This window comes from Microtus ochrogaster, linkage group LG5 (assembly GCF_000317375.1).
Source record: "Microtus ochrogaster isolate Prairie Vole_2 linkage group LG5, MicOch1.0, whole genome shotgun sequence".
NCBI classification, from domain to species: domain Eukaryota; kingdom Metazoa; phylum Chordata; class Mammalia; order Rodentia; family Cricetidae; genus Microtus; species Microtus ochrogaster.
In genome coordinates, this window is record NC_022031.1 from 21555815 (window position 1) to 21571961 (window position 16147).

At 39.6% G+C, this 16147-nt stretch overlaps 1 pseudogene; it reads right to left on the minus strand.

Annotated features, from left to right (window-relative positions):
• Nucleotides 1-11822: 11822 nt before the first annotated feature.
• Nucleotides 11823-13067, minus strand: LOC101988376 (annotated as a pseudogene).
• Nucleotides 13068-16147: the final 3080 nt, after the last annotated feature.

Consider the following 16147-nt stretch of genomic DNA (forward strand, 5'->3'; position numbering starts at 1 on the left):
AAAGGCATAGTACGAATGGTAACATTATCTTCTTAAAGGAGAATTAAACTGTCTGAATACATTAGGGAAACAGAAAGATACCTAGTTCTAATGATCTCAAGGCAAATTATTAACTTAAATGCAAGGTTTGGCAAAAGTTCAGTTTCTAAAATTAGGAAGTATTTTCACAAAAAGCTGTTCTGTCAAAGGTCCAGAGAGATAAGTTGTCAGGTAAAGGTACTTACTGTCAAGCCTGATGACCTAAATACACTCCCTGGGTTCTACATGGCAGGAGGAGAGACCCTAATTCTTTTAAGATTTCCTCTGGCCCTCATATATCCTATGGTTTTTTAGATACATATACACATACTGCTGATAATAAAATCAAATAAAAAATACATCAAAAAGAATTTTCATGTCAATACCAAGGTGTTTTCATTACTAAGCATATGAATCTGAAAATCTGAAAAAGAAAGAAGGAGTAAATATGATTATTGTAATGGGAAACTGAAAGTTGAATAAAACAAAAATGTATTATGGTACAGAAGAGAGTCTGGATAAATGAGTCATAAAGTGAGATTCTGTCAACTTCCTCCAGTACTATCCAGTGCACACATAAGCAGAGCTACGTTTTCTGCAGTAGAAACTCCAAGCTGACTCCCTGTGGACCACCCCTTAAGAAGGAATGTTCCACATTTTTAGATATACACTTACTGGGCAAGAGGCCACTGTGCACTTGGTACAGGATCAGACACTCAGGGAAAACGCAAACTCAGATCTATTTATGATGCTGGAGCATTAGAGACTTTTGGAGACTTGCAAAAGTCTGCTGTGTTCTGGATGTATTTGGAGTTCAGGAGGAGGCAGATCCAGATGCCAGGCTAAGACTAGAGGAAGAGTCTGATAGATGTCTCTGCAGATGCTCTAAACATGATGCCCCATCCTTTCACGAGGAACAGTGTTTTACCATTTAAAGAGAGAAGATGTAAAAGGGAGCATCACCATGACTTCTGTCTGTTCTGCTCCACTGATATTCTCTTCACCAAGGTCGCTAATGAGGTCCAAATATTATAGAAATAACGTGTCTTCCCAGAAATTGCGAACTACGCACTCTTAGAGATGGAGGAACAATTCTGCCTGGGGCTAATCCCCAAAGAAGAGTCAGCCTCGAATGGAAGGTGTTAGCAACTTACATGCATCACAGGCTTACACAGTTGACACATACTTCCTTCCCTAAATCTCTTTTAGGTCCTGGCACCAGGTTAGACTTTGACAATTAAACATAGATGGGAGACTGTAAGTCTGGATACTTAGGCAGAAGGGAAATTTACACAGCAAAGATACTGCCAGAAATATTTCTCAAGGATAGCTGTGTTACTCTTTTCGAATAGCTGTTACCATGGTCATCATGCCTACTGGCAAAATTATGCTTTCTTTCCTCAAGAAGAGAACTGTGATTTTATGGCAGTCCATAACTTAACATTCATTGTGACCCTGTGCAGGTGACTCCCTTAACTTGGCTGTTAGAGGTTCGTTCTTTGGGGTTGGGCCTAGTTTCTGTTGCCTCTTAGTGAGCAGATTTATATCCTAGCACTGTAAGCTTTGCTTGCTTGTAAGAGGTCTGGTTATAACTGGGGGACAGAGCCCCGTTGCCTAAATATTAATGTGTGTGAGTTAATATCTCCTAAGGAAATATATTAGTAAATCCTTGATAACATCAGATCTATTACTTTGAACTTTTTCTATACACAAGGACATATCTCTTCCCTATAGAAGAAGGAGAAAAGGAATTCATTGGTTCATAAGGTATAAATGTTTAAGGTTCCAATTCTCTGACACTTATCCAGCCAAGTTCCAGGTATGAGATTTCACTGAGTGAATCATCACCTGGCCCATTGCTGTGCTCAGCAGTGTGTGGAGTGAACATCTTGTACTGTGGTCTTAATTTCTTTCCCTGTTGCTGGGATAACACAACCTTTCAATAGCAACCCAAGGAACAAAGAGTTTATTTGCTTCAAGTTCAAAGGTTTTATAATTGGACCTATTCAACCATCGTATGGAACATTTTTCTCTTTTAATCTGGGTTATTATTTAATTTTTTTAACTTCTCTTACTACTCTTTAGGCCTTTTCCACTCCATAGCAAATCCAATTGCATTTTTCACTTTAATAATTCCTTCTATACTTTAAAAATTGATTTCATCTTTTTATCACTTGTCTTGATTCCTCACTAGAGAAACCAGTCAAAGGCCACAGCATATCATCATTGTTAAAACTCAACACTCCTCTCAACACACACACACACACACACACACACACACACAACAGGACGGTACCTTCTGACTGTGCCTCAGGAATTCAGGGTGCCAGTGGCACTGGAGAGAGAGCAGGGGAGTGCCAGGATGAGACACCAATGGGCCCAAAGAGCTTTTGAATCCTTTATAGGGGCTGGACGAACAGATTAGTACAACCAAGAGGTGCAGGAAAATGAACTCACTGCAGGCCAAAGGATCAGCAAGAGGCAGTAAGTTCAGCCAATTCAAAGTCAGTGCTCTCATAGATGTCATTGCTAACTAAATGGCAGGCTTTGTGTTCTCTGAGGAGGCAGACAATGAAGCAAAGTCCTATGTAAGACTTTCCTCCCTTCCTTACTTGTATTTGTCTCTTCTTGTCCTACTTTCCCGGGCCAGTAAAAGTGTAAGAATGTAGCCTTTACTTCATAAGAAACACAGCCAAACAGAACTTACCTCCAAATGGATCAAGGACTTCAGCAGAATGCCAGATACAATGAATCTCACAGAAGAGAAAGTGTGAAATAGTCTGGAACTCATTGGCACAAGAAAGGACCTCCTGAAAGGGATGCCAATAGCACAGGCACTAAAAAAATTAATGAATGGGATCTTATGAAACTGTAAAGTTTCTAGATGGTAAAAGACACCATCATCTGGACAAAGCAGTAAGCTAATATTTTTGCCAATTACACATCTGATAGAGGGTTAATATCAAAGATATATAAAGAGCTAAAACACAAACAAACAAAACTAAACCAAACCAAAGCCAAACAAACAAAACCCTGGACAACAAGAAAACAAATCACCCAATTAAAAATGTGATACAGTAGTCATTATTGAAATAAGTGATGGTTTCTCAGAAATAGGGAATCAATTTGCCCCAATTTTTAGCTACACCACTCTTGAGCATATGACCAAAGATGTTTCAGCCTAACAAAGAGAGAGACATTTACTCAATCATGTTGATTGCTGTTCTATTTATAATAACTAAAGACTGGAAACAACCTAGATGCTCTCAGAAAATGAATAAAGAAAAAATAACACATGCAATGGGCTATTACTCAGCCATTAAAAATAATAAATTTATGAAATTCTCAGGTAAAAGCATAGAACTAGAAAATATATACTAAATGAGATACCCTAGATCCAGAAATAAAATATTGTATGTATTCACTTACATGTGGTTATCAGCTTTTAACTCAATGCTAAGCAAGCAATCCAAAGAGACATGAAGGTTAGGTATGGAGCAAGGGACTAGAGGGGACAGCTAGATCTTCTATGTAAAGAAATAGAACAGATAGGCATAGATGGATGGGGGACTGGAATGAGAGGATCAAGTGGGGAGAAGGAGGTGAGAGAACAAGGGAGGGAATATGGGGAAAGACAGCTGAATATAAGAGTCATTTGAGATGTAGTATGGAAGCCTAACATAGTAGAAGCTTACTAAAATATATACATACATGAGGGTGACCTATTTGAAATTTCCAAGTAATGGAGGAAAGAGAGTTCCAACTGAACTTCTGTTGTCACCAAATGAAGCTTCCAGTACCAGGATTAGGTTACATCTAATTAAGATGTTGGCCAAATGGGTTCCATGGGAATACCCAAACAATTGAGGCTGTCGCCAAGACTACAGTTTTGTTTGACACAAACTGAGAGTAAGGCCCTATGGCTGAAGACAAAATCTACACAACTCACTGAACATGGACAAGGTCAGCTGGTGCCCACATAGAGCCTTCATCCCTATCTTTTATCTTCTATACTACCTGAAGGTACTCTGCATGCTATCAAAGGAGAAATGTAAACACAAACCCTTTTATCTACAATAGTTTCTCAGCTGCAATATATTCTAGGCCAATGGTGGCATGAAACTTGTAGGTGTGATCAACTTATATCTGCTTTGACTTAAGGTCATGCTACGAGATGGAATCCATGCCTGAAGCAAGAATCTGAGACTAGACAGCACCAGGATCTAGAATAAAATGAAATACTACTGTTAAGAAAAATATTTCTTTGATGAAATGACTCCTAGTGACATCCTGATATAATCATAGGTCAGTACCTTGCTCAACCATTGTCAGAGAAGCTTCCTTCTGTAGCAAATGGAAACAAACACAGAAACCCACAGCCAGACATTATGCAGAGAACGAGAGACCTTGGAATACTCATCCCTAAATGAGATGTTTATATCAAACCCCTCCCTCCTTAGGGTTCAGGGGACTCCATGGAAGAAGATGAAAGAGGAGTGTAATGTGGAGGACATCATGGAAATAAGACCCTTTAAATCAACATGATCAAAGCTCATGTAAACTGACAGAGACGAAGGCAGCATGCTCAGGCCTGCACAGATCTGTACCAGGTTTTCTCTGTTATATTACGGCTTCCAATTTAGTGTTTTTATGGGATTCCTGAGTGTGAGAACAAGTGGGTTTCTGATTCTTGTGCCTTTTCTTGGAAATTTTTCCTTCTGTTTTTTTTTTTTTGTCTAGTGTAACCCCAGTGTGTTAGTTTATATTATATTGTTATATTTATTATATATTATTTTATTATAGTTTTCCCCTTAGTAGCCTGTTTGTCTCCTGATGAGAGCAAGAAAAAGAGTAGATTCCAATGGGAGCACATGGAGAGAAACTGGGAGGAGTAGAGGGAGATGAAGTCATGATCAGGAGATATTATGTGAAAATAATATGTTTTCAATAAAAGGGGAAAATGAGGTACAAAACTAAAGAGAATTCTCAAAAGATGAAACACAAATTGCTGAGAAATACTTAGAGAAATGTTCAATATTTTTAGTCATAAGGGAAATGCAAATTAAAATCAAGTCTACATTCAGATTTCATTTTATACCAGTTAGAATGGCCATGATCAACAAAACAAATGACAGCTCATGCTGGTGAGGATGTGGAATAAGAGGGACGTTCATCCATTGCTGGTATGAGTGTAAACCTATAGAACCACCAGGGAAATCAGTATGGAAGTTCCTCAGGAAGATGGTGTGTGTGTGTGTGTGTGTGTGTGTGTGTGTGTGTGTGTGTGTGTGTATCCAAAGAATTCTTCATCCTATAATTGAGATGCCTTGTCAACCATAATTACTGCTGTCCTATTCATGATAGCCAGAAATTGAAAAGTCTAGAAATTCACTCACAGATAAATAATTAATGAAAATGTGGTATATTTACACGATAGAATAGTATGTAGCTGAAACAAATAAGCAAAAAGACATTAAATTTGTATATAATTGGGTGGATTAGAAAAATTCATCCTGGCTGAAATAACACAGAACCCAAAAGAAAAAGGTAGCATATATTCTCATATGTATAGATGTTACTTTTAAGCATTGGATAGGCATAAACAATGCATATAACTGCAGAGACTGCATATAGTTTAAGGACTAGAGAAAGAAAGGATGATCTCCCAAAGAATGGAAAATAAAATATGTAATTATGGAAAGACAACGTACGTTTATGGGGGACTGGAATGGGAGGATTAAATGAAGAGGGAAAGGAATATAAGGGAGGAAATATGGGAAAGAAAAGATAACACTGAAGAGCCACTTGAGTAGTCATACAGAAACACATTACAGTAAAATTTTCTTTAAATTACATATATGAAAGAAATATATTTAGGACTGCAAAATGGAGGAGAAAAAAGCCCCAATAAAACATGTATTACAACCAAGTAAAGCTCCAGTGCTAGGAAGAGGTTAGATCTGATTGGGTTATTGGCCAAATTCATCGAAACCCTCAAACAACCCAGGAGATGGGCAAGGCTATTGGTTGGTCTCCACGAACTGATGGTAGATAATAGCTACACGTGTCGTCATTGAACACAGAAGTCATGCTGGTGCTAACTAGAGCATGAACTCCTTCTGGATGGTGTCTGTGGTGCTAGAAGTACTCTGCACACTACCAGAGGAAGAAGGGAAATACCAAGGCAGTTACAAGCTGGTCTATCTACAATGGAGATCTTCTTGCATGATGTGTCTTTGCAAGAGTGACAACAAAGTTGTAGGAGAACCACTTTGATCTGATTGGAGACCTAGTCCATGAGATGGAATCTGTGCCTGATGCTGCTCAGATGCTTAAGAACCTGAGACTAGATAGTCCATGGACCTAGTGGAAAACCCAATGCCATTGTTCTGATAGAGCAGTGGTTCTCAACCTATGGGCCACAACCCCTTTCAGAGTCAAGCGGCCCTTTCACAAGGGTCACATATCAGATATCCTGCATATCAGGTATTTTCCTTATAATTCATAACAGTAGCAAAAATCCAGTTATGAAGTAGAAGTAGAATTAATCTTATGGTTGAGAGTCACTACAACTCAATACAACTGTATTAACAGGTCTCAGTATTAGGAAAGCTGAGAACCTCACTGTACTAAAGAATCACAGCAACACAATGATTCCTAATTCTGCTATATCCACAGATCAGTATATTGTTTAACCATCACCTGAGAAGCTTTCTCATACAGAAGCTAAGAACTAACACAGAGACCCCAAATTGGACTATGTTCTGAGAGTGAGATTCCTTGGAGCCATCAGTCCTAAGTGGGATGTCTTCATCAAATCCCTTTCCTCAGGGATTGGCAAACTATGTGGAAAGGAGACAGAATTGTTTCAAGAGCCAGTGTGAATGGAAGGCACCAGAGAAACAAGGCCTTCCAAAGACAATAGGGCTGCTGTAAGTGGGGAATAACAGAGGCTGTGGCAGCATGCACACGGCCTATGCATGTCAGAGCCAGATGAGGTTCCAGAGGGGAACCAGATGGGAGCCCCATCCCTGACCCAGAAGCTATTTCCAAGTGTCATCCACCAGCAAAGGAAAAAACTATATTCTCCAGTGGAGTCTCACTGGGTATACAAGCCACATTTAGGGTAGGCTCAACACTCAGAAGTAGATGGTCAAGACAAAATAAACTCAATGGTATTTCTTTGTTTTTTTTTTAACCTCATAATGCTTTGTTTGTTTGTTTGGTTTCCTTTGCTGGCCTTTGCTTATATATTCTGGCTTCTCATTTTGCGATCTTACAGGTTTTATATGTGTCTGTGTGTGCATGTCTCTGTGTACATATGTTTCTGGAGCTTTTTATTTTCTTTTTTCTCTGCTTTTTTTTGTATGTATATGTGTGCCTCTGTGTGTATGTATGTATGTTTGTATGTATATGTGTGCATGTGTGTGTATGTATGTGTGTTGCTTTATCTTATTCCTATTTTTATTTAGCTGTTTTTTCTCTTTTTATATATTATTCTCTCATACAGCATATCCCTACCACAGCCTCCCCTTCTACTATTCTTCCACGTCCCCCCAAACACACCTCCCATCACCCCAAAGTCCATTCCTCATGTAGGAGGGTCATCTGTCTATGTGTTACTTTCATTGATTAATAAAAGAACTGCCTTGACCTTTTGATAGGCCAGACCTTAGGAGGGTGGAGTAAACAGAATAGAATTCTGGGGGGAAGAAAGCAGAGTCAGGCAGACGCCATGACTCTCCTCTCTGAGACAGATGCTGGTTAGACTCATGCCGGTAAGCCACAGTCAAGTGGCAATGCAGATATTATAAATGGGTTAGATCAATATGTGATAGTTAGCCAATAAGGGACTGGAGATAATGGGCCAGGCAGTGTTTAAATGAATACAATTTGTGTGTTGTGATTTTGGGTGTTAAGCTAGCCATGCAGGAGCCGGGCGGGATGAAAAGCAGCCTGCTCGCCTCATCACTACACATTCCTCTTTTGTTTACTTTTAGAAAAGAGCAGGTTTCCCAGTGATACCTACAGAGCATGGCATAACTAGATGCACTAAAACTTAGCACAAACCCTCATATCAAGAATGAACAAGGCAACACAGTAGAAGGAAAGGGGCCCCAAAAGCAGGCAAAAGAATCAGAGATATACCCATTCTCACTGATAGAAGTTCCAACAAAACAAGAAGAAGAAAAAAAAAAGAAGCTAACCAACCAAAGCATGTACGTATGCAGAGGACCTAACACATTCCCATGCAGGTTCTGTGTCTGTCCCATAATGTTTGGCTGTGGCTCTCTGTATCTATTCCTATTAGCTACCAGAGGAAGCCTCTCTGATGATGATAGGGATAGACACAGGTTTATGAATATAGCAGAATATCATTAGGAATCATTACATTGACTTTGATTTTTGTTTGTTTGTTTGGTTAGTGGGCTGGTTGTTTGTTTTTTGCCTATTGTTTTTGGTTCTACTCCAGGTGTCTGAGCCCTCTAGCTTCCCATTCCTGGCCATTCAGGCAGTATACGGCATGGTCTCCCTCTTTTAGCTTGGGCTTCAAGTTAGACCAGTCATTAACTGACCACTCCTACAAGCTCTAGGTCACATTGCCACAGCACATCTTGCGGGCAGGACAGGTGTGACGTCCAAGGTTTAGTGACTGGATTGGTGTTTGTTTTCCGAAGATAAGGACAGCATGGATTTTGATGGATGGGGATGTGGGGAGAATTTTGGAGGAGATGAGGAAGGAGAAACAACAGAATAGATTATATAGAAAAAATATTTTCAATAAAAAAAGAAAAAAGACAGAAAGAAAGATGGCTAAGACACAAGGACCATCTTTTTCTGCTTATAATACATTTTTGATTTCCCTTCGGTTTCTTCTTAGGTCATCTTTCTTCTCAAAGCACACATTCCCCTTACAACCATTATCCACTGCCTGCATTTCAAATGCCCATTGTAATCTGGTTATGCTTAAAATTCTGGCTCCAGCTTCCCTGCTTCTAGATGTAGATACACAAATCCTGATTTTACTATGCTCAGTACTGGAAAACATCATAGGTATGTCTAACTCAACATGTCCCAAAGGCATGCACAGATCAGATCCTTTCCATTTTCTTTCTTAGTAACTACCCCTGCTGTACTAGCAAGTTGCAAGTCAACTTGACATAAACTAGAGTCATCTGAGAGGAAGGAATATCAATTGAGAAAATATTTCCCTAAGATTGGCCTGATGGCAAGCAGGTAAGGCATTTCCTTAATTAGTGATTGATGAAGTAGGACCCAGCCAAATGTGGGTGATGCCATGACTGGGCTGGTGGTCTTAGGTGCTATAAGAAAGCAGATTGAGCAATCTGTAAGGGACAAGCCAGTAAGCAGCATTCTTCCATAGCGTCTGCATAAGCTCCTGACTCCAGGTTGCTGCTTTGACTTCTCTCTGTGATGGATGTTTACCTGCAAGTGTAAAAATAAGCCCTTTCCTCGCCAGCATAGTTTCAGTCATAGTGTTTCATCACAGAAATAGAAGCCCTAACTAAGATAGTCACCATGCTCCAGTTGCCTACAGCAGGAACCTGAAAACTGAAAACACTCCTCCTCCCTATCTCGCATTTGTCTCCCTGCATCCCTTCTCATGCTTGACAACTGCACACTGGCCTCATCAATTGCTTTCCTTCTCACTGCCACAACCCCTCATTCTATATCCTCTGCACTTCTCAGGCCTTCTGTTCAGGATAGTGCTTTTGAAATAACAGTCTCAAATGTTTGAAAATATTTAAGGAAACATTCCGTGTCATGGAATGTACAATTATGTCATCTGTTATACCTATAACTTCAGATTCATTCCTTGCTTATCCTCAGTCAAGGGGTCTTGGATGCCAACTCCATTGATATCTTGCTTGAATGATGGGGCTTGTTTTCTCAGTGCCCCTTGGGTCTTCAGTTTCCTCTGTTTGAACTAATCTCCCCCTTGCTTTACTATTTATCCTGCTTTCTGGACATCACCTCCTCCAAGACCCCTCCCTGATCTTTCTTCCAGGACAGACCGAATCTTTCCCTCAGTCTCCAGTACCACTTTTCCCATCATAAGACATCATTTGACAAAAAAGCCTTTTTATTGTCCTTTCCATTTCATTTGGGATTGACCCCTGTACCATTCTCATGACTGCCTGCCTCAGAACTGGCTCCCATAATTGGCTTTAAAATGTATCTGATGTACCAATACACTTAATACATGTTTCTGTCTGAACATTGTGTCAGGTTCAGAACACCCAATTTTCTTTTCCAAGAGTTTTAGGGGAAAAAAATGATGAATGCTATCTTGCCTTTGCCATTTTTTTTAACCGTGTTCCTTACATCCTTATATGGACAGACGTTATGATGAGTTTTAAGAAAGTGAAGCTTTAGCTCGATTCTGTCACGGGATACTTGCAAGAAATATTACCATATAGATGTGGGTGAAATTGTTAGTATGTATTTGGATTGATTGTACTATGTTTTACAATTGTATTTGTACTGAAATAGAGATGAAAAACAGCCCTGAAAATGGTTTCACTGCATATGGATGAACCACAGCAGTCATCTACACTGCTGGCCAGAGTCTATCACTCCTGCTCAGAGTTTGGACACACCTCACATATTTCTGTCTGCATTTGACCAAAGTGTCTGTGAGTGTGTGTTATAGAGCACTTAGAAATATTTTATCATGGTAAGTATTTTAACCCATATTTATACCTTATTTATTTATACCTTATTTTAAATTTGTTGCTTTGAAACAACCAAAGAACTATTCTATTGACCAATAAGTAATCATGTCACCAGACTCTTCAAAATTTTGCAATAATAATACACATTGTAAGGTGAACACACTTCAACATGTACTGTGTCATGAAGCACTGTTTAGCTTGAGGGTAAATTTCCTTCTAGTAATATTGTGGTTACATGTATTCTTGTCAAAATCCTGCATCCAAATGATTTTGCTGTTTTAACTAGTGACTTCTGTTGATACTAAAAAAGGAAAGATTTTAAATTAATTTAAGAAAGTCAAGAAAGACACAAGTAAGTTCTCACCTGCCTAAATGACAAAAGTGGAAATCTGATTATACTCATAGTTTTTCTAATCTTGTTATCATAACTTCACAACAAAAAAAGTGATCAAGCAAAATAACCCCGAGGAAACTGAAAATAACATTCATGTAAGGAATGTGTTGAATATTACTAACCTAAGAAACAGCACTGAATTTTCTTATTGGTTATTCATAGCCAACAATGGACAGCTTTGAGAGAAAAACGTTTTTGAATATATGGTACTAGAAAACTATCAAGCACTGAATAAGTATGGATGGCAGAGAGTGGCCTTCAAGAGATGCTTCTCTTAGAAAGAGACCACCATGAACATAGCTCACCATGATAGAAACTAAACATGAATTAGATTCAAGAAGACCTATAATAGCAGCATGGTGTGACTTTATTGGTGACTTTTAGTACAGATTGCATTCTAATTCTGGAAGAAATTCTGCCACTCAAATTATGAGCAAGAAATTGTCATTAGACAAATGTTGTGTGCCAGGGGGATTTTAGTTTCTTTATGTTGTACAGAACTCTAATTTATGAGTAAAGTATAAAAGACGATGCTAAAACTGCTTTTAGTGTTCAGTCAGACCCGTATATTATCATGAGCAGTTCATTCTCCTGGTCCAGTAGAGTTTGTTTGATGAGTATGGTCAGAAACAGATACAAAATCGCTCTTCTATCTGAATATTCTTTTAAAAACAGTATCAGTTATATATGTATAAACAAGGTGCTCTAACACAGAGTGCATCTTCTGCTTTAACCTCGGATCATATTCAGGAACTTTGTTCTTGCTTTTTTATTTATTTGATACAATGTTCACTTATTCACCCAGCAAGGCTTGCCCTGCCAAGTGTTCTTTTGGTCTTGCAAGGTTAGTCACTCCACCTTAGCTCTTGCATACATCTCAAGTACTTCCTGGGTTAATCTTTTACATCTTCATTTTGCTTTGTTTTATTTCTTTTCTCTGGTCGATTTGCAGGTAAGGTAGGCTGATATCTGTATGCATAACCATATGGCCGGAGATGATAAACTAGGTATTCCAACTCATATATGGCTATAGCATTTGCATAGTGAAAAGAAACTGCAAAATCAGAACAGCAGTTGGGCCCATATACAGGAGGGTAGTAATTATATTTGTAGTACCAAAAAGATTTGGAGTGCAAACCTGGAATTAAGTGATTTTCTGGCAAAAAGGGATGGAAAGTTTCTTTCCCAGTGGGGTCTCTGGAATCGCCTGGCTTCACGTTGACTGTTTGTAAGCACTGTCCCAGAATGATGTCTTCAAAGGCAGTAAAAGGTTCACATCCATTCCTCTTTATCATACGCACCACTCTCCTCAAGGCCTCCTTGCTCAACACATAGCCTGCCCCACCACTCATGTAGCCCTCATCTACATAGGGCTTAAATCTTCTCCCAAAGTATACAGGTTGTTCTGGGTCCTGATTTGCCAGAAGCCATCTCAGGTTGTCTACTATAACATACGTATCATCATCTGCTTTCATGAACCAATCTGCATCTTCTAGGTGGTGGTCATGAACATACAAAAAGGCCTTTAATGTTTTCTGGGACAAATGATTTCTGCCCTCTTCGGTTTTTAATCCCACAGCAGGGAAGTCTGCGTTGTCTTCTGAGCTCATAAACAGTGCTTTGTTACAACGCTGGGCCCATGTGGCTCTAATGTGCTTGGCTCTTACCTGCAGATTTTGTGGTCCCGTCATAATCCAGCAAAGAATCTTCACCTTCTGGTAGAGTTTTGCAGCCATGTCTGTGTCCTCATAGCCAGTGTTCACTTTCGATATCACCGATCCTTTCCGACCATTCTCTCTGGTATCATCTGAATGAGTCTTAGTGGAATAATTAGGAGCCATAGGGTCAATGCCACTGCGTTCTTCTAACAAAATGGTAAAGAACTGAGCACAAAAAAGATATCCGACGACTGATCCACAGAGGAAAGCTAACTGACGCATCCAAAAGTTGGAGGACATTTAGTAGGCTAGTTCTGCCAGCTGAGGCTGGTGTCTGTTGCTGGTCCTGGGGGTCACGTATGTGCGGACTGCCGCAGTTCTTTAGGCTGTCTTCCTCTAAGCCAACTGCATGCAGGAGAGGGCAGTTATGCAGGTACGTTCTGACCAGTGGGTGTGTGGGAGGGGAGCTGGTGGCACAGACAGTGCCTGAAGCTAAAGAGCTAAGGATGAAGTCTGACCTCCCAGATCCTTTCTCAAGCCCTGCCCCCATCCAGGGTTTTAATGGTCGATTGATTGTTGTGTCCACCTGTGGGAGTCTATGTCCCTTCATGTAAGCCCATACTTTATTTCCATTCCATTTGCTGCCCGGGAGCAACTGCGCGAAGTGTGAAGTACATCACCTGCTGAATCAAAGCTGCTGTTGGCAGTTTTGTGGGTTATTAAAATGGAGAATAGCTTGAGAAATTGAAGTTTTCAATGAAGAAGCCAACTCTTAAGAAGGATATCTTGGGACTGGAGAGATGGCTCAGTGGCTATGAGTACTGATTCCTCTTCCAGAAGACCCAGGTTTGATTCCCAGCATCCTTATGGTGGCTCACAGCCAAACGTAAATCCAGCCCCAGGGGTATCATAATTCTGGGATTTCATATATTCTCCTGGCTTCCATGGGCACCAGGCACTATGTGGTACACAGATAACACAGGCAAAACACCTGTAAACATAAAAATATAAAAGATGAAAGTTTTATAAAACTTAATATTACAATTGAGTTTAATAAACATTGAAAATCTGTGAATTAACATTCTCTTTCAGTTTCATATTCAGTATAAAAGCTGTTAAGGGCTTAAAATAAAGGCATTACTATGTGGAAACAGATTATCTTATAATTGATTTTTTTCTTTATTATGACCGGTTATATTAAGTCTTTGAAAATAATTTCTAAGCCTTAAGCTGTTTAAGTGAGTCGAGTTGATTATGAGGGTGAGGGAGAATAATGCATGCTAGCTAGGTATTTTCTTAGAAGTAGTTATTGTCACTTAGACCCATGCTGGTTATTACCATCTTAAACTAAGTAGACAAAGCCCAACATTTGTTTTTCAAAGGCATTGAAGGTAAAGAGGTCTGTTCCATACACAAATATAGATATAGATACAAGGAAACGTGAAAAGGATTAGCTTATGCAAACAGATAAACCTGCTAGTACTGTCTAAAAAGAAAAGAAAAGAAAAGAAAACCTCATTTTTAGGTTAGCAGACAGAGTACTGGGTTTCATCATGTTTTGTTATGGTCTCATTAGACCATAACCAAGTCCCCCAATGGCTTCATTGTCCTCTCTTACTTCTCCAGCTCGTTCTATTTCTTCCCCGAGTTACTACCTCTTCTGCTTCATAATTACATGTGTCCGGGTTCCTTTCTATTTACCACTTCTCTGAAGATATTTCCCTTACTTCTCAAGACTCCCTTTCTTGCTTTCTTACCTTCCAACACCAGCATACAAATGCATGCATATAGAAACACACATAGAATTTTAGACCTCAGTGCTACATGTCATGGAGAACGTGGTATTTTGTCTTTCTGAGTCAGATTTACCTGGCTTATATAGAGTTTTATAGTTGCATCCATTTCCCTGTAAATGCCATGATATCACTTTTCTTTATGGCTACATAAAATTTCACTCTGTGTGGGAAATACATTTTCTTTATGCATTCATCTGTTGATAGACATCTAGGCTGGTTCCATTTTCTCGGTATTGTGAGCTGAGCAGCTGTAAACACGCATGAGCCAGCATTTCCGGGGTATGTTGACTCAAGTACCTAAGAGTGGTAGAGCTGGATCATAAGGCAACTCTATTCATATTCTCACAGCGGTGCACGGTTTGTCGTCCTACAGACAGTGAATACAGGTTCCCCTTTCTCTACATCTTCACCAGTATTCCTCGTACATTGCTCCTCACTTGTTACTTTGATGATAGCCATTATGATTGCAGTGATATGGAAGATCAAACCAGTTTCATTTGAATTCCCTCAGTCTGTGTTTTCTCCATTGCTTCTGTTTCATGTTTAGGTCATAAACAGTTTTATTTGTTTCTTTTAATCATTTGTCTTTTTTGGCTCTCTTTAAGGGATTTATTCATTTCCTTCAAATTTTTCTCTTCAATTTTTCTTGATTTCTTTAAGGGGTTTATTAAATTATTTTTTTAAGGACCTCTATCGTCTTTATAAAGTTGGTTTAAAGGTATTTTTGTTGTGCTTCAGCTTTGTTGGAATATTCAAGGCTTATTATTGCAGGATAGCTGGGCTATAATAACAACATATTACCCTGGTTGTTATTGGTGGTGTTCTTACACTGGAGTCTAGACATCTGGGTTGGGATGATTATAGATCTAGGTACTGACTTCTGAGGTTTTCTTTGTTGTATTGGTGTTTTGTTCCTTGATTTCTGTTTTCTCTCTGGTCTTCTGGTCACCATGGCCTTGGGTGCTGGCAGCCAGCAGGGCCTCTAGGGCAACAGGGAATCCCTACCCACTTTTGGGACCTAGACTCCTAGAAGCTCCATGGTCTGTGGTTGAGAAGTGTGTCTTTATCCAAGTTGGTGCCTGGCACTCTGTGATGAGGAGGAAATGGGGGATTTGGGATCATGACTGTGGAAGGGGCACACTGAGATAGTGGAGGAGATCTATAGGCAGGCAGCCCATCTGCAGTTCTGGTGTCTGTGTGACTTCTGGTCCAGCAATGAGTCTCTGCCTGAGTTTGTCCACCCATTCTTTTGGCTGATGTGGCCTTCACTTGAGTAGTAGAAGTTCACTCATATTGGGGATGGGGACCCTGCAGTGGGAGAGGGAAGTAAAGGGTGGCAGTGGATTAGGTCTTTGGGAACTCAGCCGGGGGAATCGGAGTTCCACTGGAAGGTGGCCTACCTGTTTTGCTGGCTGTAAAACACTGGTTTTGAAGAGGGAGGATCCTCAAAATTTATTTGACAAAAGGGGCAAACTTATATTAAACCTAAATCTAGAAATGACTTAGTTGTTTTTTTTTTTCTAGGATAAAAATTAATCCTCATGTCTGTCCCTTCTACTCTTTCAACTGTAAATGCTGGTTAAG